We start from the raw sequence: 12,236 nt of genomic DNA, 5'->3' as shown, positions 1-12,236 counted from the left end.
TTCCAGATTTTTACTGAATTAAATCAGGTCCCCAGAGCAGTACCCTGGGTCTCTGGATTATTAGTCCAGCGACAATACCACTGCACCATCGTCATTACAACAGTGTAACATCTGTTAACTTCCTATATACTTGGACCATTCTAGAGTCTAGAAAATTTTGGAAAATCAGAACCAGAGCATTCACTATCTCTGCAACAATCTTTTTTAGAACCTTAGGGTGTAGGCCATCAGATCTTGGAGATTTGTTGGATTTTAGTTTTTCATTTATTTTTTTGTTCACGGGATGCGGGTATCACTGGCTAGGCCAGCATTTATTGCCCATCCATAACTGCCCTTAAGTTTCTTCAGTACTTTTTCTCTGTTGCACTTAATTATCTTAATTTCCTCACTCTCGTTAGCTCCTTGGTTACCCTTTATTACTGGTATGTAACTTGTGTCTTCTATTGTGAAACACAACATATGTTTTCCATAACAAAAACAGTTCCATGTCTCTGCCATTTCCTCATATTCTTTGCAAATGCAAATAAGGGAACTAACACCTGTTTGAAGGCACCTCTGCTTCAAAGCAAACTGATATTGCAATCAGTGCTGGATACATTCAGGAAAGATAAAAGCTAATTACAGCCTTATCAGAGGTCCTTTTGGGGACCACTGCAGGCTGGCACCAAAAAGCTAAACTTATTCAAGATATTTACCTAAATGTAGAGTTAGGAGGATCGTGAATTCCTCCCAACCTGATATTAAAACCTCAGTGGCCATCATTTGTACCCCTCCCCAAGCATGACCTCACCACGTCTGGCTCACAACTGCCACCCTCTCTCCCAATCTTTGCTCCCCTCTCTCCTGATTGGCCTACTGTGTCCTAATCATGCCATCTCCTAGTCACACTACGTCCTAATCAACCCCTTCCTAATCATTCCCTCTTTCAGGACTTACCTGAGGACTTCTGCCAGTGAAGCTGCATTGCCAGCTCAATGATAATGAAACCTGAGGTCCATTTCTCGGCCAATATTTTTGTCCCTTGCGGGGCTGGAACTGCAGTGTTTCAATGTAATATTTAGCCATCATGCTCAATAATTATATTCTTTGCATAAAATCTTCAAATCTATGATTTTATCAGATATTTGCCTACTTATTTTTTTTAAATTATGATTCACCACCATCTTTTGCTGTACATCTGTTTCACTTGTCTATTATTCTGTTGGGAGTGAGGAAAATGGTCTAATTTCAAAATGTATTGATTTTCTATTATATATAGTCTCGTAATGATTGTTTAATTTAAATAATAAGTGGCTCAATGGGTAAATGTACAGCCAAATTAATTATTTTTGTGTTGTTTTGTAGGCAAACACAGCTGCCAATTTGTTTGCAGCCAGGTCCCATATCAGGACCAGGGTACAAGTAGCACTTAGGTAAGGTTGGGTCAGGAATAATGTGAAATAGAAAATCATACATCAGAACACGCAACTTTAAAATCTACTTCCGACAGTACCACGCTAACTATCCATATAGATCAGGGGTGTCAAACTCATTGTACATGGTAGGCCTGACTTAATAGCCTAGCATTTGGTGCAGGCAACATTCAGAAAAAGTTATTAAGATGGAAATGTATAAATATAAACCATATTACAGTAAACTTTGTTATCTGGCACTTTACCAACCGGAATGCTCTATTAACCAGAATTTCTTATAATCCCCAATACAAATCGTCATTTTACCAAGCGTAAGTCATTCAGAAGTTATCCAGAACCCAATGATTTCTAAGCGCTGTCAGACCACCTCGGTATGGTATAGAGGCATTAGTATTCCTTCTCTTGGCAATTGCCATTGTAATTTCTGCGTTTGTGTTGCGCATTATTGCGAATTATAAACCCCATCCTGCCATTATGACATCCAGTAAACCAGAGAAAAGTGACATTAAAATAGAAAATAGACATTTGTAGATGTACTGAAAAGTACCTGGATATTATTTTATACGACATATGTTTTAATGTACTTTACTTTAATTCTTTGAAAATTTATCCTACAAGTATCGCACCGTCTTCCATTGGTAAATGTAACTCGCCGGTAACCAGCATTTTTGATTAATCCTAGGTCCGGAGCATGCCAGATAACAAACATTTTACTGTAGATTCTAGACAATAATCCTTAATTAATTCAGTTTTCTGTTCATCTTCAATTATTCCACTCTTTTTATATTTTATAGATGTAATGGTTTTGAACATTGGAACATATCTTCCCAAATTTTTCCTGTTTGGTTTGCATAGTACATTTTGTTCTTTACTCCATCTTAATTTTTCTGTTCTTCCATTTTAGAGATAGCTTATCTTCCTTACGCTTGTTTATCTTCAGTCTACAATGTCTTTCACGTTTAGTGCTACATTAGTCAACACTTTGTTCAGTAAATATTTATAAATCTGCTGGTTGAATTTAATTACTAAACGAATTACTAACTGGGTTTATTAGTAGTAATATGCTAATTATTGATAGCTATTTACAGTACTTTTTTAAAAAATTGCTGGGACAATCATAAATTTAAGGAATGCCTTTTTGAAAGTATGTTACATGTCAATGATTTGTTGACAGCAATTGCTTAAAAAAAAACTAACATTTCGTCTGTTATATTATTTAGCCCTATGTCTAACAACCCTTGGATCTCCGGTAACACCGCTCAACTCAGGATACACTTTTAGCTTTTACATCTGTCAATTTCTATGACCGGCAGCTTCGCTAACTTATCCAATTCACCTGTCCAGAACCAAACACAATATGGTCATTCCCGGAGATTTTCCATGGGGACTTCTAACTTCAACATTCATGGGGAGTCTACAGGCTGCATGATGCTGCCCTATATGTTTGGTATTCCTGGCCTGGATTATGTGCTCCAAACACTGGTGTGAAGCTTAAACCCATAAACGTCTGACTCAGAAGTAGTATGTTTGACACTTGTTAACATTACTGCTTAACATTACATACGTCAGAATGCCAGCATTTTTTGAACTCAAATTTTCCAAGAAATTTTCATTCAGATTTCCAATAAACCCGCTCCAGTTTGGTGGACTGCGATGGATTTATGTTGCCATTCACCACTGGCCCGCTGGATGTAGCAACGTCTGGTAAGAACTCGGACGCAATAGGGGATTGCTGCAATGAAACTGGCGGTAGAGGAAGTCGCAGGATAAACTCCTTAAAATTCTATGAATTTCAACAAACTTACTAATGTTTACTGGAAACAAGCCCGCAATTATTACGAAAGAGGACCTTTTTCAAGATATTCAACAAAAGAACAAACCAAAAAAGTTCTGTAACGCCCTTCCATTCATTCCACATTATTCGTGTTACAAAACGAAACTAACTGGATTTCATTGATGTAAAGATTCTCCGGCTGGAATCAAACCCAAGGATCCAGGATCATTCATGAGGCATGGGAATATTTTAAATTAGAGAAAATTTGAAAATGATTTTAACGGGTGAATTTGTGAAATGTAACATTTCTGTGATTTAAAGGAAATGTAAGGGGTAATTTCTTCGATCTCGTTAGGCGTGATCAAAAATTCAAAATGTCACTAATCCGAAATAATACGTAACCATTTCAGCAAGTTTCATTATTAAAATAATCTGAAAAGGAAAATCAAGTACACCATCAATAAATCTACGAAACTGTTGAAAATACATACCAGACATTACCTGATTGGATTGAAATTTATTCAAAACACTGATCCCGCAGATTGAGTTCCCACTTCATTTATTGCAATTGAACCCTGTTCTGCAAAATGTGAACACATCTGGTGGAATGTTAGACTGTCACCAATTCACTGCACTTTAGTAGTAGTAACTTCACTAGAATCGCGAATTAGTAAATCCGATCACACAAACTGGTTATATAATTGTTCGATTTTAAAATCTCAGGAACCAAAAGATATTGCTACGCGCTCAAGCCAACAAGCTCTACTGTAACGAAACACTAAATCTGATAACCGAGCCCATTCCAGCAATGCTACCCGAAACAACATCGGCCACCGACCTCACGTCCCGGACAATCGCTGAGCCAACCCAACAGTTCAAAGGGTGAAACAAACAGGAGATGAACTCTCCAGTTTTTCTTTCGTATTTATAATATATTGATCTGAATGGGTTCGAGGGAAGAGAAAGTTATATTTTAGTTCCGGGAGATCCCTTTACCTCCCCATCCCCCTTGAGATCCATGAGAAACTGTAACCAGTAGCTTTGACGAGAGCCGTGCCCAAGTCTGGGCTCATTCAATAAATTGCAATATTTACTTGCGATTGACGATTATAGTATATGCAGGAGGAAGCTTCCTTTAGCACCTAATTTCAAGTGGTGACAAGTGGATATTAAGTACCATGTAAGTACTTAGATATTTACAGTGCATCTATATATAAGTAGTTGCATCTGGTTACATTTTAGTTAATGTGTAGTATTAGTATTCGCTGGCAGAACCAAGTTACACTGCACCATCCCTTCACCACCATCACCCCCCCGCCCCCCCAGGTGGAGCTCACAGTTCAGGGACAACCTGCGGTCTGTCCGCAAGAAAGACCCAAACCTCCCTGTCGCTTGCCATTTTAACACTCCACCCTGCTTTCTTGCCCACATGTCTGTCCTTGGCTTGCTGCATTGTTCCAGTGAAGCCCAACGCAAACTGGAGGAACAGCACCTCATCTTCCGACTAGGCACTTTACAGCTTTCCAGACTAAATATTGAATTCAACAACTTTAGATCTTGAACTCCCTCCTCCATCCCCACCCGCTTTCCGTTTCTTCCCCCTTCCTTTTGTTTTTTCCAAAAATTTATATAGATTTTTCTTTTCCCACCTATTTCCATTATTTTTAAATCTTGTATGCCCTGCTACTCTTTCCACCCTACCTCCACTAGAGCTGTACCTTGAGTGCCCTGCCATCCATTCTTAATTAGCACGTTTGTTTAGATAATATCACCACCTTCAACACTTCTTTGTTCCTTTGTCTGTGACATCTTTTGATTATCTGGTCCTATCACTGCTTGCTTGTCCCTACAACTATACAGCCACCACCCCCCCCCCCGCCCCCCCCACCTTAAACCAGCTTATATTTCACCCCTTTCCTAATATTCAATCAGTTCTGTTGAAGGGTCATGAGGACTCAAAAAGTCAACTTTTTTCTTCTCCGCCGATGCTGCCAGACCTGCTGAGTTTTTCCAGGTAATTCTATTTTTGTTTTGGATTTCCAGCATCCACAGTTTTTTGTTTTTATCTCAGGAACAATAGACCTTACTAGCTTCTGAATTGTCTTAGACGCTAGTGTCATAGTACAGATGTGACTGTTAGCTACCTGCTAACATTAAAATACCAAACTTTAACTTTAAAAAGTGTCCATGAAAGCCATACAACTGTAATGCAACTAGTGTGTCAGCCAGTGGTAAGGGATTTTCTTGAATGTATTGGTTTCAATGTAATGTGCAATCCGATGATTAGCTGTGGCTCAGTTGGCAACACTCGTGCCTCTGAATCACAAGGTTCCAGTTCATGTCCAACTGCAGAGATTAAGCACAAGAACCAAGGTTGACACTGTTGGAAGTGCTGTCTTTTGCAATGAGATGTTAAACCAAGGCTCCATCTGCCTACTCGGGCAATGTAAAAGATTCCACAGCATTCTTTCAAAGAAGAGGTGAGTTTTCCCCCGTATTCTGGCCAATATTTATCCCTCAATTGACATCACGGAAACAGATTATATGGTAATTATCACATTGTTGTTTGTGGGGGGTTTCCATGTGCAAATTGGCTGCTGTGTTTTCCACATTACAACAGTGACTGCACTTCAAAACTACTTTGCTGGCTGTAAAGGGATTTGAGACCTCTGATGGTTGTGAAAAGCGCTATACAAATGCAACTCTTATTTTATGATCAAACTACATCTTGACTCATTGCCTGGTCCATGTTGCTACTGTGCCATCAGAATTAGAAAATATATTAGCAATAGTGTAAGCTGTGTTGTTCCATAGACAACGACAATATTGCATTAGCTTGAAGAAAACTGCTCATCAGAGGCAGAAATGGCAGCAATACAAAAGCAAAATACTGCAGATGCTGGAAATCTGAAATTAAAGCAGAAAATGCTGGAAATACTCAGCAAGTTTGGAGAGAGCCAGAATTAACATTTCAGTTCGAGGGTCTGTCATCAGAACAGATGTGATCAGAGAATGTCAGCCTTGAAGAATGGAACATTTCCATTTCAGGCACTGAGTTTAGTTCCATGGTCAGTTCAGCTATAACAAAGCCAGATGCAGAGCAAAGTTCCCTCTACCCTATCCCAATATGCCTCAGCTCAAACATCAAAAGACTGCCAATTTTGATCCCCATCATCACTATATATTATGTATAATGTAGAATGCTCATTCTTAAACATTTCTGATTACCATGCTTAATACAATAACAGACCACACTTATAAGGCTCCTTTCACATTTAAAAAATGGTCCAAGGTGCTTCACAAGAGAATTATCAGCTTAGTCAAAGAGATAGGTTTTAAGGAGTATCGTTGAGGAGAAGGGAGAGGTAAAAGTGGTGGAGAGGTTTTGACAGGGAATTCCACAGCTTAGGACCCAGGTAGCTAAAGGCACACCCACCATTGATGGAGCAATTTAAATCAGGCATATGCAAAAGGCCAGAATTGGAGGAGCCTGAAGATCTCAGGGAAGGGTAGGGTTGGGTTGGTGAGGGGTGACTGAGGAGATTACAGAAAAAGGGAGAGGCCATGATGGGATTTAAATAAAAAGTTTTTTTAAAAATTTAAAATTGAGATGTAACCATATCAGAAACCAACGTGGGTCAGCAATGTAGGATAAATGACAGGTATTTTGCATCAGTCTTCACTATCGAGGATACAAGTGACATCCCAGAAGCAGTTTTAAATCAGGAAATGGAAGGGAGGGAGGAACTCAGGAAAATTACAATCACCAGAGAAGTGGTACTGAGTAAATTGTTGGAGCTGCGGGCTGAAAGCGATCCTAATGGGCTTCATCCCCGGGTCTTAAAAGAAGTGGCTAGTGAGATTGTTGATGCATTGGTTTTAATTTTCCAAAACTTGCTAGATTTGGGGAAGGTCGCATTAGATTGTAAGATAGCAAATGTAACTCCATTAGTCAAGAAGGGAGGAAGGCAGAAAGGGGAAAACTACAGGCCAGTTAGCCTAAAATCTGTCATAGGGAAAATGTTAGAAGCTATTATTAAAGAAGCTATAGCAGGGCACTTGGATTAGTTCAATGTAATCAGGTAAAATCAACATGGTTTTGTGAAAGGAAGTCATATTTAACCAGCTTATTGGAGTTCTTTGAGGAAGTAACATTCTGTGGCTAAAGGGGAACCAGTGGATGTACTGTACATAGATTTCCAGAAGACTTTTGATGAAGTGCCACATCAAAGGTTATTGCGGAAAACAAAAGCTCATGGGATGGGGGTAACATATTGGCATGGATAGAAGATTGGCTGGCTAACAGGAAGCAGAGAGTAGGCATAAATGGGTCTTTTTCAGGTTGGCAAGATATAACAAGTAGTATGCCACAGGGATCAGTGCTGGGACCTCAACTTTTTACAATTTATATAAATGACTGGATGGATGAGATGATTACCAAATTTGCTGATGACACAAAATTAAGTCAAAAAGTAAGTTGTGAAGAGGACATAAGGAGGCTACAAAAAGATATAGATAGGTTAGGTGAGTGGGCAAAGGTATGGCAAATGGATAATAATATCGGGAAATGTCAAATTGTCTATTTTGGCAGGAAAAATAAAAAAGCATATTATCTAAATGGTGAGAGATTGCGGAGCTCTGAGATACAGAGGGATGTGGATGTCTTAGTGCATGAATCGCAAAAGACTAGTATGCAGGTACAGCAAGTAATTGGGAAAGCTAATAGAATGTTATCATTTATTGCAAGAGGATTTGAATACAAAAGCAAGGAGGTTATATGCTTCAGTTATACAGAACGCTAGTGAGATCACATCCAGACTACTGTGTACAGGATTGGTCACCTTATTCAAGGAAGGATGTAAATGCATTGGAAGCAATTCAGAGAAAGTTTCCAAGACTAATACCTGGAATGGGTAGGTTGTCTTATGAGGAAAGGTTGGAGAGGCTAGGCTTGTATCCACTGGAATTTAGAAGAGTAAGAGGCAACTTAATTGAAACCTTTAAGATCGTGAGGGGTCTTGACAGGGTGGATGTGGAAAGGATGTTTCCTCTTATGGGGGAATCTAGACCTAGGGGTCACTGTTTAAAAATAAGGTGTTGCCCATTGAAAACAGAGATGAGATGAAATTCTCTGAGGATTGTGAGTCTTTGGAACTCTCTTCCTGGAAAGGTGGTGGAAGCAGAGTCTTTGAATATTTTTAAGGCAGAAGTGGATAGATTCTTGGTAAGCAAGGGGGTGATAGGTTATCGGGGGTAGGTGGGATGCAGATTTGAGGTTACTATCAGATCAGCCATGATCTTATTAAATGGTGGAGCAGGCTCAAGGGGCCAAATGGCCTACTCCTGCTCCTCATTCATTTGTTTGTGTGAGTGAATTAAGCTTATTTGAACATAAGAACTAGGAGCAGGAGTAGGCAATTCAGCCCCTCGAGCCTGCCCTGCCATTCAATACGATCATGGCTGATCTCATTTTGGCCTCAACTCCAATTTCCCACCCTCTCCCCATAACCTTTCAATGCATTACTAATTAAAAATGTCTATCTCCTCCTATTATGAGGGGAAAAATTGTTAATAAATTGAAATGATTCCCACACTATGATTAAATAATAATTATTAATGTGTATTGGCCTATAATTGATTTATTCATGCTTATCTTTCAATCCTGACATCATATTGTTAAATTAGATACATCTCACAGTTGGCCACAACTGACCCACTTGGAACGCAACCGTTCATGTAAGATTTTTTCAGATGAAATCCTTTTGCATTGGTCAAATTAATATTTTGATTAAAACCCAATTTTGAAGAGTGGCAAGCACATTAATGATATTACAGGTAGTTATATGATAAACGATAAAGAGAATTGGCAAAATAAATAGAACATAGTCCTCATCTCAAACATGTTAAGTCTTAATTTGTCATCCTGAATAACCACTTTTTCCCTTCTGGAATCTGGAGCACTCCAAAAGCTCAAGACAACAAATTCCATAGGTCAATATGTAGTGTAGCATTAAAATATTTTGGGGGTGTGAGGAAACGCCTCAATGGCTGATTTATTGTTTTTGCCCTCAATCTGTGTAATCTTGGATGAGAATGGTCAAGTAGCACAAAACCAGGATTAATTCTAGGATTTCCTGTTTACATCATTCAGTACAACTCTAAGGTAGAACATTAACACACTGAACCATCATAGGGTTCTCAGACTGTGATTACTTTGTTTATAAAATGTTCCTGTATAGCTTTAAGTGTTTTCTTGCATTTTTTCAAAGAAAAATGAAAAGCTAAAAATGAAAACCTAAAAATTGGAAATATAGCATATATGGTGGTATTTTCCTCAGTATTTAATGTCTGCTTAATAGCCAGTTACTGTTTTATATTTAAAACTACTCCCTCAATATCCAACTGGTGTGTGATCATACATAGTGAATCACGTTGAACAATATTCATTATCCTTGGCAGCAGTCATGATGTCTTCATTTTGCAGCAGTCCACTGTGCCAACTGGATTGGTAGTCTGCTGCACATTGCATAACCTTGTCATCATGAGGGCAGAGCCCTTGCTACCAGCTATATATGAACAGCTGAGAAACAGGAAGGAGGTGAGGTTGTAACCTAGAACTCCTTTTAGGCCAGGCTGTCCATGAACAATTCTTCCGCTGCCTTAGCAGTAAATACAACCTAATTCTCCATTCACCAACAGTCCCACAACTGACCTTCCCTCTGTTAATGACCATTACAGCATCCGTTTGGCCACAATATAAAAGTAAAAGCTATCAAAAACTAAACATTTCAAAATGAATTTATAAATCAAAGCATGCCATTTTGTATGCAAACATAAAATAATCATCCTGTGCATTTCTTTAGTGTCAATGTTTCATGTGCTTTAGCCTGTCCTGGAACTCCTATGACGTACTACTCCAGTGCCTACAGCATGGATGGAAGAGGAGAGAGCAGATGAGTCTGGAGCATGACCTCAAGCAGCTCTGAGCCTAGAAGGCATAGCTTTGCTCTACACCATATCAGCATTGGCAGCAGTAGCCTGGGCTAACTGGTCGACAGGCAACAGCCAAACACCTGGCAGAGTGGAAGCAATGGAAGGATGAATGCTATCACAAGAACACATAAGAAAATAGGAGCAGGAGTAGGCCATTTGGCCTCTCAGGCCTCCATTCAATAACATCTTGGCTGGTCTGATTGTGGCCTTAACTCTACTTTCCTGCCTGCCACTCACCTCCCACAAAATAACCTTTGACTTCCTTGTAGACCAAAATTCTGCCTAACTCAGCCTTGAATATAAAGCCCCTTTGAACACGGGTATCTGAAGCCATGACAGCAGCAAGCTGAATTTCCACTGCACTGGGTGGCCTCTGCTGCAACAGAAGTATCATGATTTTTAGAACTCTGATAGCCAGGTGGTGAAGGATAGAACGCTGGAGCCTTATGTTTATACATTTACATACTTTATTTACAGAGACACACACTGTATATCATTCAGCTCCTACCAACAACTTCTCATAAATATGTTATATAAAATATATATACATAGACACAACCACAGGTGAGTATCCAACTAATACTCACCACCCGAATACAACTGACACCCAACTGATATACAATTAATAACGGCTCCTTACATAAGGACTCCTTAAAATTACGCATAGACTTTCTGGCCAGCCTGTCAATCCATCAAGCATTTCATTGTGCATTCTCAATAGCTTTCTTCTTTAGTCTACCCCATCAAAGTGCTCATCTGAGTCCTTCACTGCAGAACTTGCCCTCTGGGGAGCTAGCACCTGCACAGCCCCTACCACCTGCCTTGATGGCAGGCTACTTATGCCTACTGCTTCAACATATACATATTCCCACCTCTAAGCTATCCTGTAATTTTTGTTCCCTTTATTCTTTCATGGGATATTGGTGTTGCTGGCAAGGCCAGCATTTGTTGCCCATCCCTATTTGCCCTTGAACTAGGTGGCTTGCTAGGCCATTTCAGAGGGTAGTTAAGAGTCAATCACATTGCTGTGGGTCTGGAGCCACATGTAGGCCGGACTGGGTAAGGACAGCAGATTCCCTTCCATAAAGGACATTAATGAACCAGATGGGTTTTGCAACAATCAATGATTATTTTAATAGTCACCATTAGTGAGACTAGAGCCAGGATTTTACGGCCCTTCCTGCCTGGTGGGATTTTATAGTCCTACCGAACTGAAAGGTTTAAGTGGCTCACTGCATCTGCTGAGGGCAGAGACCTGCCATGGTGGGGCCATAAAATCCTGGTCTAGGTTTATATTCCAAATTTATTAATTGAATTCAAATTCCACCAGCTGCCATTGTGGAATTTGAATCCATGTCCCCAGAGCATTAGCCTGGGCCTCTAATTATTAATCCAGTGACATTACTATATCCCACCATCTTCCCATAAGTTGCATGCTGTGTCAGTAACTGAGCTGGCAGCAGTGAGTGTGAGATTGGGTGACGGTGTTTTTTTTCAATCATCTTACTCCCCCACCTTTGTCTGGCCAAGTGGCAGTTCTTGGACATCTGAAAGGGGAAAGGCACAAGGCTAGAGTTGTGATGAGGAGTGTAATGGTAATTGTGCAAACGTGAGCAAGAAAATCTCATGCTGATTATAACCTGCCACAGTCCCATAACTGATGACTCAGTACTCTTCTATACAGAATACCACTTGGAAGAAGCACTCAGGATAGCAAGGGCACAAATGTACTCTGGGTGGAGTACTTTTGTGTCCATTACCAAAGGTGGATTTGCAGCATCATGCTATGCCCTAAAGGACATAACAGTCAGACTGGGTTTGAGGCAGGTGGTGAAAGAACCAACATCAGAGAAAAAAACTGCTTGACCTCTTCCTCTCCAATCTAAAGGTTACAGATGCATTTGTCCATGATATTATTGATCAGAGTTGCCACTGCACATCTTTGACATCATCATCTTGTGTGGCATTACTAATCATCTAAATGGGATAGGACATATGAGAACTGATGTAGCAATTCAAACAAGTATCACGAGGTGCTGTGGGGCATCAGCAGAATT

The sequence above is a fragment of the Carcharodon carcharias genome, chromosome 21 (genome assembly GCF_017639515.1).
Source record: "Carcharodon carcharias isolate sCarCar2 chromosome 21, sCarCar2.pri, whole genome shotgun sequence".
Classification (NCBI taxonomy): domain Eukaryota; kingdom Metazoa; phylum Chordata; class Chondrichthyes; order Lamniformes; family Lamnidae; genus Carcharodon; species Carcharodon carcharias.
The sequence above is the reverse complement of the archived record's forward strand: the minus strand, read 5'-3'. Positions refer to the sequence as shown.